Here is a 21,723-nt window from a genome sequence, read left to right on the forward strand (position 1 = left end):
GGCATTGAGCAATAAAAGACAGCGGGGGACAGGCATTGAGGAATAAAAGACAGTGGGGGACAGGCATTGAGGAATAAAAGACAGTGGGGGACAGGCATTGAGGAATAAAAGACAGTGGGGGACAGGCATTCAGGAACAAAAGACAATGGGGGACAGGCATTCTGGAACAAAAGACAGTGCGGGACAGGCATTGAGGAACAAAAGACAGTGGGGGACAGGCATTGAGGAATAAAAGACAGTGGGAGACAGGCACTGAATGATAAAAGACAGTGGGGGACAGGCATTGAGTAATAAAAGACAGTGGGGGACAGGCATTGAGGAATAAAAGACAGTGTGGTAGAGGCGTTGAGGAATAAAAGACAGTGGGGGACAGGCATTGAGGAATAAAAGAGAGTGGGAGACAGGCATTGAGTGATAAAAGACAGTGGGGGACAGGCATTGAGGAATAAAAGACAGTGGGGGACAGGCATTGAGGAATAAAAGACAGTGGGGGACAGGCATTGAGGAACAAAAGACAGTGGGGGACAGGCATTCTGGAACAAAAGACAGTGCGGGACAGGCATTGAGGAACAAAAGACAGTGGGCGACAGGCATTGAGGAACGACAGACAGTGGGGGACAGGCATTGAGGAATAAAAGACATTGGGGGACAGGCATTGAGGAACAAAAGACAGTGGGGGACAGGCATTCCGGAATAAAAGACAGTGGTGGACAGGCATTGAGGAATAAAAGACAGTGGGGGACAGGCATTGAGGAACAAAAGACAGTGGGGGACAGGCTTTGAGGAATAAGAGACAGTGGGGGACAGGCATTGAGGAATAAGAGACAGTGGGGGACAGGCATTGAGGAACAAAAGACAGTGGGGGACAGGCTTTGAGGAATAAGAGAAAGTGGGGGACAGGCTTTGAGGAATAAGAGACAGTGGGGGACAGGCATTGAGGAACAAAAGACAGTGGGGGACAGGCTTTGAGGAATAAGAGACAGAGGGGGACAGGCATTGAGGATTAAGAGACAGTGGGGGACAGGCATTGAGGAACAAGAGACAGTGGGGGACAGGCATTGAGGAAGAAAAGACAGTGGGGGACAGGCATTGAGGAATTAAAGACAGTGGGGGACAGGCATTGAGGAATAAAAGACAGTGGGGGACAGGCATTGAGGAATAAAAGACAGTTGGGGACAGGCATTGAGGAATAAAAGACAGTGGGGGACAGACATTGAGGAATAAAAGACAGTGGGGGACAGGCATTGAGAAACAAAAGACAGGGGGAGACAGGCATTGGGGAATAAAAGACAGTGTGGGACAGGCATTGAGGAATAAAAGACAGTGGGGGACAGGCATTGAGGAATAAAAGACAGTGGGGGACAGACATTGAGGAATAAAAGACAGTGGGGGACAGGCATTCAGGAATAAAAGACAGTGGGGGACAGGAATTGAGGAACAAAAGACAGTGGGGGACAGGCATTGAGGAACAAAAGACAGTGGGGGACAGGCATTGAGGAATGAAAGACAGTGGGAGACAGGCATTGAGGAATAAAATACAGTGGGTAACAGGCATTGAGCAATAAAAGACAGAGGGGACTGGCATTGAGGAATAAAAGACAGTGTGGGACAGGCATTCAGGAATAAAAGACAGTGTGGGACAGACATTGAGGAATAAAAGACAGTGGGGGACAGACATTGAGGAATAAAAGACAGTGGGGGACAGGCATTGAGGAATAAAAGACAGTGGGGGACAGGCATTCAGGAATAAAAGATAGTGGGGGACAGGCATTGAGGAATAAAAGACAGTGGGGGACAGGCATTGAGGAATAAAAGACAGTGGGGGACAGGCATTGAGGAATAAAAGACAGTGTGGGACAGACATTGGGTAATAAAAGACAGTGGGGGACAGGCATTGAGGAATTAAAGACAGCGGGGGACAGGCATTGAGCAATAAAAGACAGCGGGGGACAGGCATTGAGGAATAAAAGACAGTGGGGGACAGGCATTGAGGAATAAAAGACAGTGGGGGACAGGCATTGAGGAATAAAAGACAGTGGGGGACAGGCATTGAGGAATAAAAGACATTGGGGGACAGGCATTGAGGAACAAAAGACAGTGGGGGACAGGCATTCCGGAATAAAAGACAGTGGTGGACAGGCATTGAGGAATAAAAGACAGTGGGGGACAGGCATTGAGGAATAAGAGACAGTGGGGGACAGGCATTGAGGAATAAGAGACAGTGGGGGACAGGCATTGAGGAACAAAAGACATTGGGGGACAGGCTTTGAGGAATAAGAGACAGTGGGGGACAGGCATTGAGGAATAAGAGACAGTGGGGGACAGGCATTGAGGAACAAGAGACAGTGGGGGACAAGCATTGAGGAAGAAAAGACAGTAGGGGACAGGCATTGAGGAAGAAAAGACAGTGGGGGACAGGCATTGAGGAATAAAAGACAGTGGTGGACAGGCATTGAGGAATAAAAGACAGTGGGGCCAGGCATTGAGGAACAAAAGACAGTGGGGGACAGGCTTTGAGGAATAAGAGACAGTGGGGGACAGGCATTGAGGAATAAGAGGCAGTGGGGGACAGGCATTGAGGAACAAGAGACAGTGGGGGACAGGCATTGAGGAAGAAAAGACAGTGGGGGACAGGCATTGAGGAATAAAAGACAGTGGTGGACAGGCATTGAGGAATAAGAGACAGTGGGGGACAGGCATTGAGGAACAAGAGACAGTGGGGGACAGGCATTGAGGAAGAAAAGACAGTGGGGGACAGGCATTGAGGAAGAAAAGACAGTGGGGGACAGGCATTGAGGAATAAAAGACAGTGAGGGACAGACATTCAGGAATAAAAGACAGGGGGTACAGGCATTGAGGAACAAAAGACAGTGGGGGACAGGCATTGAGGAATAAAAGACAGTGGGGGACAGGCATTGAGGAATAAAAGACAGTGGGGGACAGGCATTGAGGAACAAAAGACAGTGTGGGACAGGCATTGAGGAATAAAAGACAGTGGGGGACAGGCATTGAGGAATAAAAGACAGTGTGGGACAGGCATTGAGGAATAAAAGACAGTGGGGGACAGGCATTGAGGAATAAAAGACAGTGGGGGACAATCATTGAGGAATAAAAGACAGTGGGGGACAGGCATTGAGGAATAAAAGACAGTGGGGGACAGGCATTGAGGAATAAAAGACAGTGGGGGACAGACATTGAGGAATAAAAGACAGTGGGGGACAGGCATGGAGAAACAAAAGACAGGGGGAGACAGGCATTGAGGAATAAAAGACAGCGGGGGACAGGCATTGAGGAATAAAAGACAGTGGGGGACAGGCATTGAGGAAGAAAAGACAGTGGGGGACAGGCAATGAGGAATAAAAGACAGTGGGGGACAGGCATTCAGGAACAAAAGACAATGGGGGACAGGCATTCTGGAACAAAAGACAGTGCGGGACAGGCATTGAGGAACAAAAGACAGTGGGCGACAGGCATTGAGGAACGACAGACAGTGGGGGACAGGCATTGAAGAACAAAAGACAGTGGGAGACAGGCATTGAGGAATAAAAGACAGTGGGGGACAGGCATTGAGGAATACAAGACAGTGGGGGACAGGCATTGAGGAATAAAAGACAGTGGGGGACAGGCATTGAGGAATACAAGACAGTGGGGGACAGGCATTGAGGAATAAAAGACAGTGGGGGACAGGCATTGAGGAATAAAAGACAGTGGGGGACAGGCATTGAGGAATAAAAGACAGTGGGGGACAATCATTGAGGAATAAAAGACAGTGGGGGACAGGCATTGAGGAATAAAAGACAGTGGGGGACAGGCATTGAGGAATAAAAGACAGTGGGGGACAGGCATTGAGGAATAAAAGACAGTGGGGGACAGGCATTGAGGAATAAAAGACAGTGGGGGACAGGCATTGAGGAATAAAAGACAGCGGGGGACAGGCATTGAGGAATAAAAGACAGTTGGGGACAGGCATTGAGGAATAAAAGACAGTGGGGGACAGGCATTGAGAAACAAAAGACAGGGGGAGACAGGCATTGAGCAATAAAAGACAGCGGGGGACAGGCATTGAGGAATAAAAGACAGTGGGGGACAGGCATTGAGGAATAAAAGACAGTGGGGGACAGGCATTGAGGAATAAAAGACAGTGGGGGACAGGCATTCAGGAACAAAAGACAATGGGGGACAGGCATTCTGGAACAAAAGACAGTGCGGGACAGGCATTGAGGAACAAAAGACAGTGGGGGACAGGCATTGAGGAATAAAAGACAGTGGGAGACAGGCACTGAGTGATAAAAGACAGTGGGGGACAGGCATTCAGAGATAAAAGACAGTGGGGGACAGGCATTGAGGAATAAAAGACAGTGTGGTAGAGGCGTTGAGGAATAAAAGACAGTGGGGGACAGGCATTGAAGAATAAAAGACAGTGGGAGACAGGCATTGAGTGATAAAAGACAGTGGGGGACAGGCATTGAGGAATAAAAGACAGTGGGGGACAGGCATTGAGGAATAAAAGACAGTGGGGGACAGGCATTGAGGAACAAAAGACAGTGGGGGACAGGCATTCTGGAACAAAAGACAGTGCGGGACAGGCATTGAGGAACAAAAGACCGTGGGCGACAGGCATTGAGGAACGACAGACAGTGGGGGACAGGCATTGAGGAATAAAAGACATTGGGGGACAGGCATTGAGGAACAAAAGACAGTGGGGGACAGGCATTCCGGAATAAAAGACAGTGGTGGACAGGCATTGAGGAATAAAAGACAGTGGGGGACAGGCATTGAGGAACAAAAGACAGTGGGGGACAGGCTTTGAGGAATAAGAGACAGTGGGGGACAGGCATTGAGGAATAAGAGACAGTGGGGGACAGGCATTGAGGAACAAAAGACATTGGGGGACAGGCTTTGAGGAATAAGAGAAAGTGGGGGACAGGCTTTGAGGAATAAGAGACAGTGGGGGACAGGCATTGAGGAATAAGAGACAGTGGGGGACAGGCATTGAGGAATAAAAGACAGTGGGGGACAGGCATTGAGGAAGAAAAGACAGTGGGGGACAGGCATTGAGGAAGAAAAGACAGTGGGGGACAGGCATTGAGGAATAAAAGACAGTGGTGGACAGGCATTGAGGAATAAAAGACAGTGGGGCCAGGCATTGAGGAACAAAAGACAGTGGGGGACAGGCTTTGAGGAATATGAGACAGTGGGGGACAGGCATTGAGGAATAAGAGACAGTGGGGGACAGGCATTGAGGAACAAGAGACAGTGGGGGACAGGCATTGAGGAAGAAAAGACAGTGGGGGACAGGCATTGAGGAATAAAAGACAGTGGTGGACAGGCATTGAGGAATAAAAGACAGTGAGGGACAGACATTCAGGAATAAAAGACAGGGGGTACAGGCATTGAGGAATAAGAGACAGTGGGGGACAGGCATTGAGGAATAAAAGACAGTGGGGGACAGGCATTGAGGAATAAAAGACAGTGGGGGACAGGCATTGAGGAATAAAAGACAGTGGGGGACAGGCATTGAGGAACAAGAGACAGTGGGGGACAGGCATTGAGGAAGAAAAGACAGTGGGGGACAGGCATTGAGGAATAAAAGACAGTGCGGGACAGGCATTGAGGAACAAAAGACAGTGGGCGACAGGCATTGAGGAACGACAGACAGTGGGGGACAGGCATTGAAGAACAAAAGACAGTGGGGGACAGGCATTGAGGAACAAGAGACAGTGGGGGACAGGCATTGAGGAAGAAAAGACAGTGGGGGACAGGCATTGAGGAATAAAAGACAGTGGTGGACAGGCATTGAGGAATAAAAGACAGTGAGGGACAGACATTCAGGAATAAAAGACAGGGGGTACAGGCATTGAGGAATAAGAGACAGTGGGGGACAGGCATTGAGGAATAAAAGACAGTGGGGGACAGGCATTGAGGAATAAAAGACAGTGGGGGACAGGCATTGAGGAATAAAAGACAGGGGGTACAGGCATTGAGGAATAAGAGACAGTGGGGGACAGGCATTGAGGAATAAAAGACAGTGAGGGACAGACATTCAGGAATAAAAGACAGGGGGTACAGGCATTGAGGAATAAGAGACAGTGGGGGACAGGCATTGAGGAATAAAAGACAGTGGGGGACAGGCATTGAGGAATAAAAGACAGTGGGGGACAGGCATTGAGGAATAAAAGACAGTGGGGGACAGGCATTCAGGAACAAAAGACAATGGGGGACAGGCATTCTGGAACAAAAGACAGTGCAGGACAGGCATTGAGGAACAAAAGACAGTGGGCGACAGGCATTGAGGAACGACAGACAGTGGGGGACAGGCATTGAAGAACAAAAGACAGTGGGGGACAGGCATTGAGGAATAAAAGACAGTGGGGGACAGGCATTGAGGAATACAAGACAGTGGGGGACAGGCATTGAGGAATAGAAGACAGTGGGAGACAGGCATTGAGGAATACAAGACAGTGGGGGACAGGCATTGAGGAATAAAAGACAGTGGGGGACTGGCATTGAGGAATAAAAGAGAGTGGGGGACAGGCATTGAGGAATAAAAGACAGTGGGGGACAATCATTGAGGAATAAAAGACAGTGGGGGACAGGCATTGAGGAATAAAAGACAGTGGGGGACAGGCATTGAGGAATAAAAGACAGTGGGGGACAGGCATTGAGGAATAAAAGACAGTGGGGGACAGGCATTGAGGAATAAAAGACAGTTGGGGACAGGCATTGAGGAATAAAAGACAGTGGGGCACAGGCATTGAGAAAAAAAAGACAGGGGGAGCCAGGCATTGAGCAATAAAAGACAGCGGGGGACAGGCATTGAGGAATAAAAGACAGTGGGGGACAGGCATTGAGGAATAAAAGACAGTGGGGGACAGGCATTGAGGAATAAAAGACAGTGGGGGACAGGCATTCAGGAACAAAAGACAATGGGGGACAGGCATTCTGGAACAAAAGACAGTGCGGGACAGGCATTGAGGAACAAAAGACAGTGGGCGACAGGCATTGAGGAACGACAGACAGTGGGGGACAGGCATTGAAGAACAAAAGACAGTGGGGGACAGGCATTGAGGAATAAAAGACAGTGGGAGACAGGCACTGAGTGATAAAAGACAGTGGGGGACAGGCATTCAGAGATAAAAGACAGTGGGGGACAGGCATTGAGGAATAAAAGACAGTGTGGTAGAGGCGTTGAGGAATAAAAGACAGTGGGGGACAGGCATTGAAGAATAAAAGACAGTGGGAGACAGGCATTGAGTGATAAAAGACAGTGGGGGACAGGCATTGAGGAACAAAAGACAGTGGGGGACAGGCATTGAGGAATAAAAGACAGTGGGGGACAGGCATTGAGGAACAAAAGACAGTGGGGGACAGGCATTCTGGAACAAAAGACAGTGCGGGACAGGCATTGAGGAACAAAAGACAGTGGGCGACAGGCATTGAGGAACGACAGACAGTGGGGGACAGGCATTGAGGAATAAAAGACATTGGGGGACAGGCATTGAGGAACAAAAGACAGTGGGGGACAGGCATTCCGGAATAAAAGACAGTGGTGGACAGGAATTGAGGAATAAAAGACAGTGGGGGACAGGCATTGAGGAACAAAAGACAGTGGGGGACAGGCTTTGAGGAATAAGAGACAGTGGGGGACAGGCATTGAGGAATAAGAGACAGTGGGGGACAGGCATTGAGGAACAAAAGACAGTGGGCGACAGGCATTGAGGAACGACAGACAGTGGGGGACAGGCATTGAGGAATAAAAGACATTGGGGGACAGGCATTGAGGAACAAAAGACAGTGGGGGACAGGCATTCCGGAATAAAAGACAGTGGTGGACAGGAATTGAGGAATAAAAGACAGTGGGGGACAGGCATTGAGGAACAAAAGACAGTGGGGGACAGGCTTTGAGGAATAAGAGACAGTGGGGGACAGGCATTGAGGAATAAGAGACAGTGGGGGACAGGCATTGAGGAACAAGAGACAGTGGGGGACAGGCATTGAGGAAGAAAAGACATGGGGGACAGGCATTGAGGAAGAAAAGACAGTGGGGGACAGGCATTGAGGAATAAAAGACAGTGGTGGACAGGCATTGAGGAATAAAAGACAGTGGGGCCAGGGATTGAGGAACAAAAGACAGTGGGGGACAGGCTTTGAGGAATAAGAGACAGTGGGGGACAGGCATTGAGGAATAAGAGACAGTGGGGTACAGGCATTGAGGAACAAGAGACAGTGGGGGACAGGCATTGAGGAAGAAAAGACAGTGGGGGACAGGCATTGAGGAATAAAAGACAGTGGTGGACAGGCATTGAGGAATAAAAGACAGTGAGGGACAGACATTCAGGAATAAAAGACAGTGGGGTACAGGCATTGAGGAATAAGAGACAGTGGGGGACAGGCATTGAGGAATAAGAGACAGTGGGGGACAGGCATTGAGGAACAAGAGACAGTTGGGGACAGGCATTGAGGAAGAAAAGACAGTGGGGGACAGGCATTGAGGAAGAAAAGACAGTGGGGGACAGGCATTGAGGAATAAAAGACAGTGAGGGACAGACATTCAGGAATAAAAGACAGTGGGGGACAGGCATTGAGGAATAAAAGACAGTGGGGGACAGACATTGAGGAATAAAAGACAGTGGGGGTACAGGCATTGAGGAACAAAAGACAGTGGGGGACAGGCATTGAGGAATAAAAGACAGTGGGGGACAGGCATAGAGGAATAAAAGACAGTGGGGGACAGGCATTGAGGAAGAAAAGACAGTGGGGGACAGGCATTGAGGAATAAAAGACAGTGAGGGACAGACATTCAGGAATAAAAGACAGGGGGTACAGGCATTGAGGAACAAAAGACAGTGGGGGACAGGCATTGAGGAATAAAAGACAGTGGGGGACAGGCATAGAGGAATAAAAGACAGTGGGGGACAGGCATTGAGGAACAAAAGACAGAGGGTGACAGACAGTCAGGAATAAATGACAGTGGGGGACAGGCATTCAGGAATAAAAGACAGTGGGGGACAGGCATTGAGGAATAAAAGACAGCGGGGGACAGGCATTGAGGAATAAAAGACAGTGGGGGACAGGCATTGAGGAATAAAAGACAGTGGGGAACAGGCATTGAGGAATAAAAGACAGTGGGGGACAGGCATTGAGGAACGAAAGACAATGGGGGACAGGCATTCTGGAACAAAAGACAGTGCGGGACAGGCATTGAGGAACAAAAAACAGTGGGCGACAGGCATTGAGGAACGACAGACAGTGGGGGACAGGCATTGAAGAACAAAAGACAGTGGGGGACAGGCATTGAGGAATAAAAGACAGTGGGGGACAGGCATTGAGGAATACAAGACAGTGGGGGACAGGCATTGAGCAATAAAAGACAGTGGGGGACAGGCATTGAGGAATACAAGACAGTGGGGGACAGGCATTGAGGAATAAAAGACAGTGGGGGACAGGCATTGAGGAATAAAAGACAGTGGGGGACAGGCATTGAGGAATAAAAGACAGTGGGGGACAATCATTGAGGAATAAAAGACAGTGGGGGACAGGCATTGAGGAATAAAAGACAGTGGGGGACAGGCATTGCGGAATAAAAGACAGTGGGGGACAGGCATTGAGGAATAAAAGACAGTGGGGGACAGGCATTGAGGAATAAAAGACAGTGGGGGACAGGCATTCAGGAATAAAAGACAGTGGGGGATAGGCATTGAGGAATAAAAGACAGCGGGGGACAGGCATTGAGGAATAAAAGACAGTGGGGGACAGGCATTGAGGAATAAAAGACAGTGGGGGACAGGCATTGAGGAATAAAAGACAGTGGGGGACAGGCATTCAGGAACAAAAGACAATGGGGGACAGGCATTCTGGAACAAAAGACAGTGCGGGACAGGCATTGAGGAACAAAAGACAGTGGGCGACAGGCATTGAGGAACGACAGACAGTGGGGGACAGGCATTGAAGAACAAAAGACAGTGGGGGACAGGCATTGAGGAATAAAAGACAGGGGGGGACAGGCATTGAGGAATACAAGACAGTGGGGGACAGGCATTGAGGAATAAAAGACAGTGGGGGACAGGCATTGAGGAATACAAGACAGTGGGGGACAGGCATTGAGGAATAAAAGACAGTGGGGGACAGGCATTGAGGAATAAAAGACAGTGGGGGACAGGCATTGAGGAATAAAAGACAGTGGGGGACAATCATTGAGGAATAAAAGACAGTGGGGGACAGGCATTGAGGAATAAAAGACAGTGGGGGACAGGCATTGAGGAATAAAAGACAGTGGGGGACAGGCATTGAGGAATAAAAGACAGTGGGGGACAGGCATTGAGGAATAAAAGACAGTGGGGGACAGGCATTGAGGAATAAAAGACAGTGGGGGACAGGCATTGAGGAATAAAAGACAGTGGGGGACAGGCATTGAGAAACAAAAGACAGGGGGAGACAGGCATTGAGGAATAAAAGACAGCGGGGGACAGGCATTGAGGAATAAAAGACAGTAGGGGACAGGCATTGAGGAATAAAAGACAGTGGGGGACAGGCATTGAGGAATAAAAGACAGTGGGGGACAGGCATTCAGGAACAAAAGACAATGGGGGACAGGCATGGAGGAATAAAAGACAGTGGGCGACAGGCATTGAGGAACGACAGACAGTGGGGGACAGGCATTGAAGAACAAAAGACAGTGGGGGACAGGCATTGAGGAATAAAAGACAGTGGGAGACAGGCACTGAGTGATAAAAGACAGTGGGGGACAGGCATTCAGAGATAAAAGACAGTGGGGGACAGGCATTGAGGAATAAAAGACAGTGTGGTAGAGGCGTTGAGGAATAAAAGACAGTGGGGGACAGGCATTGAAGAATAAAAGACAGTGGGAGACAGGCATTGAGTGATAAAAGACAGTGGGGGACAGGCATTGAGGAATAAAAGACAGTGGGGGACAGGCATTGAGGAATAAAAGACAGTGGGGGACAGGCATTGAGGAACAAAAGACAGTGGGGGACAGGCATCCTGGAACAAAAGACAGTGGGGGACAGGCATTGAGGAATACAAGACAGTGGGGGACAGGCATTGAGGAATAAAAGACAGTGGGAGACAGGCACTGAGTGATAAAAGACAGTGGGGGACAGGCATTCAGAGATAAAAGACAGTGGGGGACAGGCATTGAGGAATAAAAGACAGTGTGGTAGAGGCGTTGAGGAATAAAAGACAGTGGGGGACAGGCATTGAAGAATAAAAGACAGTGGGAGACAGGCATTGAGTGATAAAAGACAGTGGGGGACAGGCATTGAGGAATAAAAGACAGTGGGGGACAGGCATTGAGGAATAAAAGACAGTGGGGGACAGGCATTGAAGAACAAAAGACAGTGGGGGACAGGCATTGAGGAATAAAAGACAGTGGGGGACAGGCATTGAGGAATACAAGACAGTGGGGGACAGGCATTGAGGAATAGAAGACAGTGGGAGACAGGCATTGAGGAATACAAGACAGTGGGGGACAGGCATTGAGGAATAAAAGACAGTGGGGGACTGGCATTGAGGAATAAAAGAGAGTGGGGGACAGGCATTGAGGAATAAAAGACAGTGGGGGACAATCATTGAGGAATAAAAGACAGTGGGGGACAGGCATTGAGGAATAAAAGACAGTGGGGGACAGGCATTGAGGAATAAAAGACAGTGGGGGACAGGCATTGAGGAATAAAAGACAGTGGGGGACAGGCATTGAGGAATAAAAGACAGTTGGGGACAGGCATTGAGGAATAAAAGACAGTGGGGCACAGGCATTGAGAAAAAAAAGACAGGGGGAGCCAGGCATTGAGCAATAAAAGACAGCGGGGGACAGGCATTGAGGAATAAAAGACAGTGGGGGACAGGCATTGAGGAATAAAAGACAGTGGGGGACAGGCATTGAGGAATAAAAGACAGTGGGGGACAGGCATTCAGGAACAAAAGACAATGGGGGACAGGCATTCTGGAACAAAAGACAGTGCGGGACAGGCATTGAGGAACAAAAGACAGTGGGCGACAGGCATTGAGGAACGACAGACAGTGGGGGACAGGCATTGAAGAACAAAAGACAGTGGGGGACAGGCATTGAGGAATAAAAGACAGTGGGAGACAGGCACTGAGTGATAAAAGACAGTGGGGGACAGGCATTCAGAGATAAAAGACAGTGGGGGACAGGCATTGAGGAATAAAAGACAGTGTGGTAGAGGCGTTGAGGAATAAAAGACAGTGGGGGACAGGCATTGAAGAATAAAAGACAGTGGGAGACAGGCATTGAGTGATAAAAGACAGTGGGGGACAGGCATTGAGGAACAAAAGACAGTGGGGGACAGGCATTGAGGAATAAAAGACAGTGGGGGACAGGCATTGAGGAACAAAAGACAGTGGGGGACAGGCATTCTGGAACAAAAGACAGTGCGGGACAGGCATTGAGGAACAAAAGACAGTGGGCGACAGGCATTGAGGAACGACAGACAGTGGGGGACAGGCATTGAGGAATAAAAGACATTGGGGGACAGGCATTGAGGAACAAAAGACAGTGGGGGACAGGCATTCCGGAATAAAAGACAGTGGTGGACAGGAATTGAGGAATAAAAGACAGTGGGGGACAGGCATTGAGGAACAAAAGACAGTGGGGGACAGGCTTTGAGGAATAAGAGACAGTGGGGGACAGGCATTGAGGAATAAGAGACAGTGGGGGACAGGCATTGAGGAACAAAAGACAGTGGGCGACAGGCATTGAGGAACGACAGACAGTGGGGGACAGGCATTGAGGAATAAAAGACATTGGGGGACAGGCATTGAGGAACAAAAGACAGTGGGGGACAGGCATTCCGGAATAAAAGACAGTGGTGGACAGGAATTGAGGAATAAAAGACAGTGGGGGACAGGCATTGAGGAACAAAAGACAGTGGGGGACAGGCTTTGAGGAATAAGAGACAGTGGGGGACAGGCATTGAGGAATAAGAGACAGTGGGGGACAGGCATTGAGGAACAAGAGACAGTGGGGGACAGGCATTGAGGAAGAAAAGACATGGGGGACAGGCATTGAGGAAGAAAAGACAGTGGGGGACAGGCATTGAGGAATAAAAGACAGTGGTGGACAGGCATTGAGGAATAAAAGACAGTGGGGCCAGGGATTGAGGAACAAAAGACAGTGGGGGACAGGCTTTGAGGAATAAGAGACAGTGGGGGACAGGCATTGAGGAATAAGAGACAGTGGGGTACAGGCATTGAGGAACAAGAGACAGTGGGGGACAGGCATTGAGGAAGAAAAGACAGTGGGGGACAGGCATTGAGGAATAAAAGACAGTGGTGGACAGGCATTGAGGAATAAAAGACAGTGAGGGACAGACATTCAGGAATAAAAGACAGTGGGGTACAGGCATTGAGGAATAAGAGACAGTGGGGGACAGGCATTGAGGAATAAGAGACAGTGGGGGACAGGCATTGAGGAACAAGAGACAGTTGGGGACAGGCATTGAGGAAGAAAAGACAGTGGGGGACAGGCATTGAGGAAGAAAAGACAGTGGGGGACAGGCATTGAGGAATAAAAGACAGTGAGGGACAGACATTCAGGAATAAAAGACAGTGGGGGACAGGCATTGAGGAATAAAAGACAGTGGGGGACAGACATTGAGGAATAAAAGACAGTGGGGGTACAGGCATTGAGGAACAAAAGACAGTGGGGGACAGGCATTGAGGAATAAAAGACAGTGGGGGACAGGCATAGAGGAATAAAAGACAGTGGGGGACAGGCATTGAGGAAGAAAAGACAGTGGGGGACAGGCATTGAGGAATAAAAGACAGTGAGGGACAGACATTCAGGAATAAAAGACAGGGGGTACAGGCATTGAGGAACAAAAGACAGTGGGGGACAGGCATTGAGGAATAAAAGACAGTGGGGGACAGGCATAGAGGAATAAAAGACAGTGGGGGACAGGCATTGAGGAACAAAAGACAGAGGGTGACAGACAGTCAGGAATAAATGACAGTGGGGGACAGGCATTCAGGAATAAAAGACAGTGTGGGACAGGCATTCAGGAATAAAAGACAGTGGGGGACAGGCATTGAGGAATAAAAGACAGCGGGGGACAGGCATTGAGGAATAAAAGACAGTGGGGGACAGGCATTGAGGAATAAAAGACAGTGGGGAACAGGCATTGAGGAATAAAAGACAGTGGGGGACAGGCATTGAGGAACGAAAGACAATGGGGGACAGGCATTCTGGAACAAAAGACAGTGCGGGACAGGCATTGAGGAACAAAAAACAGTGGGCGACAGGCATTGAGGAACGACAGACAGTGGGGGACAGGCATTGAAGAACAAAAGACAGTGGGGGACAGGCATTGAGGAATAAAAGACAGTGGGGGACAGGCATTGAGGAATACAAGACAGTGGGGGACAGGCATTGAGCAATAAAAGACAGTGGGGGACAGGCATTGAGGAATACAAGACAGTGGGGGACAGGCATTGAGGAATAAAAGACAGTGGGGGACAGGCATTGAGGAATAAAAGACAGTGGGGGACAGGCATTGAGGAATAAAAGACAGTGGGGGACAATCATTGAGGAATAAAAGACAGTGGGGGACAGGCATTGAGGAATAAAAGACAGTGGGGGACAGGCATTGCGGAATAAAAGACAGTGGGGGACAGGCATTGAGGAATAAAAGACAGTGGGGGACAGGCATTGAGGAATAAAAGACAGTGGGGGACAGGCATTCAGGAATAAAAGACAGTGGGGGATAGGCATTGAGGAATAAAAGACAGCGGGGGACAGGCATTGAGGAATAAAAGACAGTGGGGGACAGGCATTGAGGAATAAAAGACAGTGGGGGACAGGCATTGAGGAATAAAAGACAGTGGGGGACAGGCATTCAGGAACAAAAGACAATGGGGGACAGGCATTCTGGAACAAAAGACAGTGCGGGACAGGCATTGAGGAACAAAAGACAGTGGGCGACAGGCATTGAGGAACGACAGACAGTGGGGGACAGGCATTGAAGAACAAAAGACAGTGGGGGACAGGCATTGAGGAATAAAAGACAGGGGGGGACAGGCATTGAGGAATACAAGACAGTGGGGGACAGGCATTGAGGAATAAAAGACAGTGGGGGACAGGCATTGAGGAATACAAGACAGTGGGGGACAGGCATTGAGGAATAAAAGACAGTGGGGGACAGGCATTGAGGAATAAAAGACAGTGGGGGACAGGCATTGAGGAATAAAAGACAGTGGGGGACAATCATTGAGGAATAAAAGACAGTGGGGGACAGGCATTGAGGAATAAAAGACAGTGGGGGACAGGCATTGAGGAATAAAATACAGTGGGGGACAGGCATTGAGGAATAAAAGACAGTGGGGGACAGGCATTGAGGAATAAAAGACAGTGGGGGACAGGCATTGAGGAATAAAAGACAGTGGGGGACAGGCATTGAGGAATAAAAGACAGTGGGGGACAGGCATTGAGAAACAAAAGACAGGGGGAGACAGGCATTGAGGAATAAAAGACAGCGGGGGACAGGCATTGAGGAATAAAAGACAGTAGGGGACAGGCATTGAGGAATAAAAGACAGTGGGGGACAGGCATTGAGGAATAAAAGACAGTGGGGGACAGGCATTCAGGAACAAAAGACAATGGGGGACAGGCATGGAGGAATAAAAGACAGTGGGCGACAGGCATTGAGGAACGACAGACAGTGGGGGACAGGCATTGAAGAACAAAAGACAGTGGGGGACAGGCATTGAGGAATAAAAGACAGTGGGAGACAGGCACTGAGTGATAAAAGACAGTGGGGGACAGGCATTCAGAGATAAAAGACAGTGGGGGACAGGCATTGAGGAATAAAAGACAGTGTGGTAGAGGCGTTGAGGAATAAAAGACAGTGGGGGACAGGCATTGAAGAATAAAAGACAGTGGGAGACAGGCATTGAGTGATAAAAGACAGTGGGGGACAGGCATTGAGGAATAAAAGACAGTGGGGGACAGGCATTGAGGAATAAAAGACAGTGGGGGACAGGCATTGAGGAACAAAAGACAGTGGGGGACAGGCATCCTGGAACAAAAGACAGTGCGGGACAGGCATTGAGGAACAAAAGACAGTGGGCGACAGGCATTGAGGAACGACAGACAGTGGGGGACAGGCATTGAGGAACGAAAGACAGTGGGGGACAGGCATTGAGGAACAAAAGACAGTGGGGGACAGGCATTCAGGAACAAAAGACAGTGAAGGACAGGCATTCTGGAACAAAAGACAGTGAAGGACAGGCATTGAGGAATAAAAGACAGTGGGGGACAGGCATTGAGGAATAAAAGACAGTGGGGGACAGGCATTGAGGAACAAAAGTCAGTGGGGGACAGGCATTGGGGAATAAAAGACAGTGGGGGACAGGCATTGAGGAACAAAAGACAGTGGGGGACAGGCATTCTGGAACAAAAGACAGTGGGGGACAGGCATTGAGGAATAAAAGACATGGGGGGCAGGCATTGAGGAATAAAAGACAGTGGGGGACAGGCATTGAGGAATAAAAGACAGTGGGGGACAGGCATTGAGGAACAAAAGACAGTGAGGGACAGGCATTGAGGAACGAAAGACAGTATGGGACAGGCATTGAGGAATAAATGACAGTGGGGGACAGGCATTCTGGAACACCACAGTGGTGGACTGGAATGAAACCTAGCAGAAATAATCTAACCACCTCCCCTTGACATTCAACGGCATTACCATCACCATAACCCCCACCAACAACATCCTGGGGGTCACCATTGACTGGAAACTTAACTGAAGCAGCTGCATAAATACTGTGGCTACGAGAGCAGGTCAGAGGCTGGGTATTCTGCGGCGAGTGACTCACCACCTGACTCCCCAAAGCCTTTCCACCATCTACAAGGCACAAGTCAAGAGTGTGATGGAATACTCTCCACTTGCTTGGATGAGTGCAGCTCCAACAACACTCAAGAAGCTCGACACCATCCAGGACAATGTAGTCCACTTAATTGACACCACTTTCACTCCCTCCACCACCGGCGCTGTGGCTGCAGTGTCCCATCCACAAGATGCACTGCAGCAACTTGCCAACTCTTCAACAGCACCTCCGAAACCTGTGACCTCGACCACCTAGAAGGACAAGGGTAGCAGATGCATGGGAACACCACCACCATCACATTCCCCCTCCAAGTCACACACCAAGTGTCTATTATTATAATAGTTATGTACTAATTACAGCACCTCGTGTCCATTATTATAACAGTATTTGCTAATTCCACCACTTGTGTCTATTATTATAATAGTTATGTGCTAACTGGTTCAATGAGGAGTTTAGAAGAGCATGCCAGGAGCAGCACCAGGTGCACTGGAAAATGAGGTGCCAACCTGATGAAGCTGCAGCTCAGGACTACATGCATGTTAAACAGCGGAAGCAACATGCTATGGACGGAGCTAAGCGATTCCACAACCAACGGATCAGATCAAAGCTCTGCAGTCCTGCCACATCCAGTCATGAATGGTGGTGGACAATTAAACAACTAACAGGAGGAGGAGGCTCTGTAAACATTCCCATCCTCAATGATGGCGGAGTCCAGCACGTGAGTGCAAAAGACAAGGCTGAAGCGTTTGCAACCATCTTCAGCCAAAAGTGCCGAGTGGATGATCCATCTCGACCGCCTCTCGATATCCCCTCTATCACAGAAGCCAGTCTTCAGCTAATTCGATTCACTCCACGTGATATCAAGAAACAGCTCAGTGCACTGGATGCAGCAAAGGCTATGGGCTCCGACAACATCCCAGCTGCAGTGCTAAAGACTTGTGCTCCAGAACTAGCCACGCCTCGAGTTAAACTGTTCCAGTACAGCTACAACACTGGCATCGACACGACAATGTGGAAAATTGCCCAGGTGTGTCCTGTCCACAAAAAGCAGGACAAATCCAATCCGGCCAATTACCGCCCCATCAGTCCACTCTCAATCATCAGCAAAGTGATGAAAGGTGTCATCGACAGTGCTATCAAGCGGCACTTACTCACCAATAACCTGCTCACCGATGCTCAGTTTGGGTTCCGCCAGGACCACTCGGCTCCAGACCTCATTACAGCCTTGGTCCAAACATGGACAAAAGAGCTGAATTCCACAGGTGAGGTGAGAGTGACTGCGCTTGACGCTTGTAACTATTATTATAATAGTTATGCGCTAATTCCAGCTTGACATCAAGGCAGCATTTGATCGAGTGTGGCACCAAGGAGCCCTAGTAAAATTGAAGTCAATGGGAATCAGGGGGGAAAACACTCCAGTGGCTGGAGTCATACTGAGCACAAAGGAAGATGGTAGTGGTTGTTGGAGGCCAATCATCTCAGCCCCAGGACATTGCTGCAGGAGATCATCAGGGCAGTGTCCTCGGCCCAACCATCTTCAGCTGCTTCATCAATGACCTTCCCTCCATCATAAGGTCAGCAATGGGGATGTTCGCTGCTGATTGCACAGTGTTCAGTTCCATTCGCAACCCCTCAGATAATGAAGCAGCCCGAGCCTGCATGCAGCAAGACCTGGACAACATCCAGGCTTGGGCTGATACGTGGCAAGTAACATTCGCACCAGACAAGTCCCAGGCAATGACCACCTCCAACAAGAGAAAGTCTAACCACCTCCCCCTGACATTCAACGGCATTACCATTGCCGAATGCCCCACCATCAACATCCTGAGGGTCACCATTGACCAGAAACTTAACTGGACCAGCCATATAAATACTGTGGCTACGAGAGCAGGTCAGACGCTGGGTATTCTGCGGCGAGTGACTCACCTCCTGACTCCCCAAAGCCTTTCCACCATCTACAAGGCACAAGTCAGGAGTGTGATGGAATACTCTCCACTTGCCTGGATGAGTGCAGCTCCAACAACACTCAAGGAGCTTGACACCATCCAGGACAAAGCAGCCCGCTTGATTGGCATCCCATCCACCACCCTAAACATTCACTCCCTTCACCACTGGCGCACCGTGGCTGCAGTGTGTACCATCCACAGGATGCACTGCAGCAACTCGCCAAGGCTTCTTCGACAGCACCTCCCAAACCCGCGACCTCTACCACCAAGAAGGACAAGGGCAGCAGGCACATGGGAACAACACCACCTGCACGTTCCCCTCCAAGTCACACACCATCCCGACTTGGAAATATATCGCCGTTCCTTCATTGTCGCTGGGTCAAAATCCTGGAACTCCCTTCCTAACAGCACTGTGGGAGAACCGTCACCACACGGACTGCAGTGTTTCAAGAAGGCGGCTCACCACCACCTTCTCAAGGGCAATTAGGGATGGGCAATAAATGCTGGCCTCGCCAGCGACGCCCGCATCCCATGAAAGAATAAAAAAATGGTCCAACACCTGGTGTCTGTTATTATAATAGTTATGTGCTAATTCCAGCACCTTGTGTCTATTATTATAATAGTTATGTGCTAATTCCAGCACCTTGTGTCTATTATTATAATAGTTATGTGCTAATTCCAGCACCTTGTGTCTATTATTATAATAGTTATGTGCTAATTCCAGCACCGTGTGTCTATTATTATAATAGTTATGTGCTAATTCCAGCACCGTGTGTCTATTATTATAATAGTTTTGTGCTAATTCCAGCACCTTGTGTCTATTATTATAATAGTTATGTGCTAATTCCAGCACCTTGTGTCTATTATTATAATAGTTTTGTGCTAATTCCAGCACCTTGTGTCTATTATTATAATAGTTATGTGCTAATTCCAGCACCTTGTGTCTATTATTATAATAGTTATGTGCTAATTCCAGCACCTTGTGTCTATTATTATAACAGTTATGTGCTAATTCCAGCACCTTGTGTCTATTATTCTAATAGTTATGTGCTAATTCCAGCACCTTGTGTCTATTATTATAATAGTTATGTGCTAATTCCAGCACCTTGTGTCTATTATTATAATAGTTATGTGCTAATTCCAGCACCTTGTGTCTATTATTATAATAGTTATGTGCTAATTCCAGCACCTTGTGTCTATTATTATAATAGTTATGTGCTAATTCCAGCACCTTGTGTCTATTATTATAATAGTTATGTGCTAATTCCAGCACCTTGTGTCTATTATTATAATAGTTATGTGCTAATTCCAGCACCGTGTGTCTATTATTATAATAGTTATGTGCTAATTCCAGCACCTTGTGTCTATTATTATAATAGTTATGTGCTAATTGCAGCACCTTGTGTCTATTATTATAATAGTTATGTGCTAATTCCAGCACCTTGTGTCTATTATTATAATAGTTATGTGCCAATTGCAGCAACTTGTGTCTATTATTATAATAGTTATGTGCTAATTGCAGCACCTTGTGTCTATTATTATAATAGTTATGTGCCAATTGCAGCACCTTGTGTCTATTATTATAATAGTTATGTGCTAATTGCAGCACCTTGTGTCTATTATTATAATAGTTATGTGCCAATTGCAGCACCTTGTGTCTATTATTATAATAGTTATGTGCTAATTGCAGCACCTTGTGTCTATTATTATAATAGTTATGTGCCAATTGCAGCAGCTTGTGTCTATTATTATAATAGTTATGTGCTAATTCCAGCACCTTGTGTCTATTATTATAATAGTTATGTGCTAATTCCAGCACCTTGTGTCTATTATTATAATAGTTTTGTGCTCATTCCAGCACCTTTGTCTATTATTATAATAGTTATGTACTTATTCCAGCACCTTGTGTCTATTATTATAACAGTTATGTGCTAATTCCAGCACCGTGTGTCTATTATTATAATAGTTATGTGCTAATTGCAGCAACTTGTGTCTATTATTATAATAGTTTTGTGCTAATTCCAACACCTTTGTCTATTATTATAATAGTTATGTACTTATTCCAGCACCTTGAGTCCATTATTATAATAGTTTTGTGCTAATTCCAGCACCTTGTGTCTATTATTATAATAGTTTTGTGCTAATTCCAGCACCTTGTGTCTATTATTCTAATAGTTATGTGCTAATTCCAGCACCTTGTGTCTATTATTATAATAGTTATGTGCTAATTCCAGCACCTTGTGTCTATTATTATAATAGTTATGTGCTAATTCCAGAAACTTGTGTCTATTATTATAATAGTTTTGTGCTAATTCCAGCACCTTGAGTCCATTATTATAATAGTTTTGTGCTAATTCCAGCACCTTGTGTCTATTATTATAATAGTTTTGTGCTAATTCCAGCACCTTGTGTCTATTATTATAATAGTTATGTGCTAATTCCAGCACCTTGTGTCTATTATTATAATTGTTATGTGCTAATTCCAGCACCTTGTGTCTATTATTATAATAGTTATGAGCTAATTCCAGCACCTTGTGTCTATTATTATAATAGTTATGTGCTAATTCCAGCACCTTGTGTCTATTATTCTAATAGTTATGTGCGAATTGCAGCACCTTGTGTCTATTATTATAATAGTTATGTGCTAATTCCAGCACCGTGTGTCTATTATTATAATAGTTATGTGCTAATTCCAGCACCTTGTGTCTATTATTATAATTGTTATGTGCTAATTCCAGCACCTTGTGTCTATTATTATAATAGTTATGAGCTAATTCCAGCACCTTGTGTCTATTATTATAATAGTTATGTGCTAATTCCAGCACCTTGTGTCTATTATTCTAATAGTTATGTGCTAATTCCAGCACCTTGTGTCTATTATTATAATAGTTATGTGCGAATTGCAGCACCTTGT

This window comes from Heptranchias perlo, unplaced genomic scaffold (genome assembly GCF_035084215.1).
Source record: "Heptranchias perlo isolate sHepPer1 unplaced genomic scaffold, sHepPer1.hap1 HAP1_SCAFFOLD_131, whole genome shotgun sequence".
In the NCBI taxonomy this organism is placed as follows: domain Eukaryota; kingdom Metazoa; phylum Chordata; class Chondrichthyes; order Hexanchiformes; family Hexanchidae; genus Heptranchias; species Heptranchias perlo.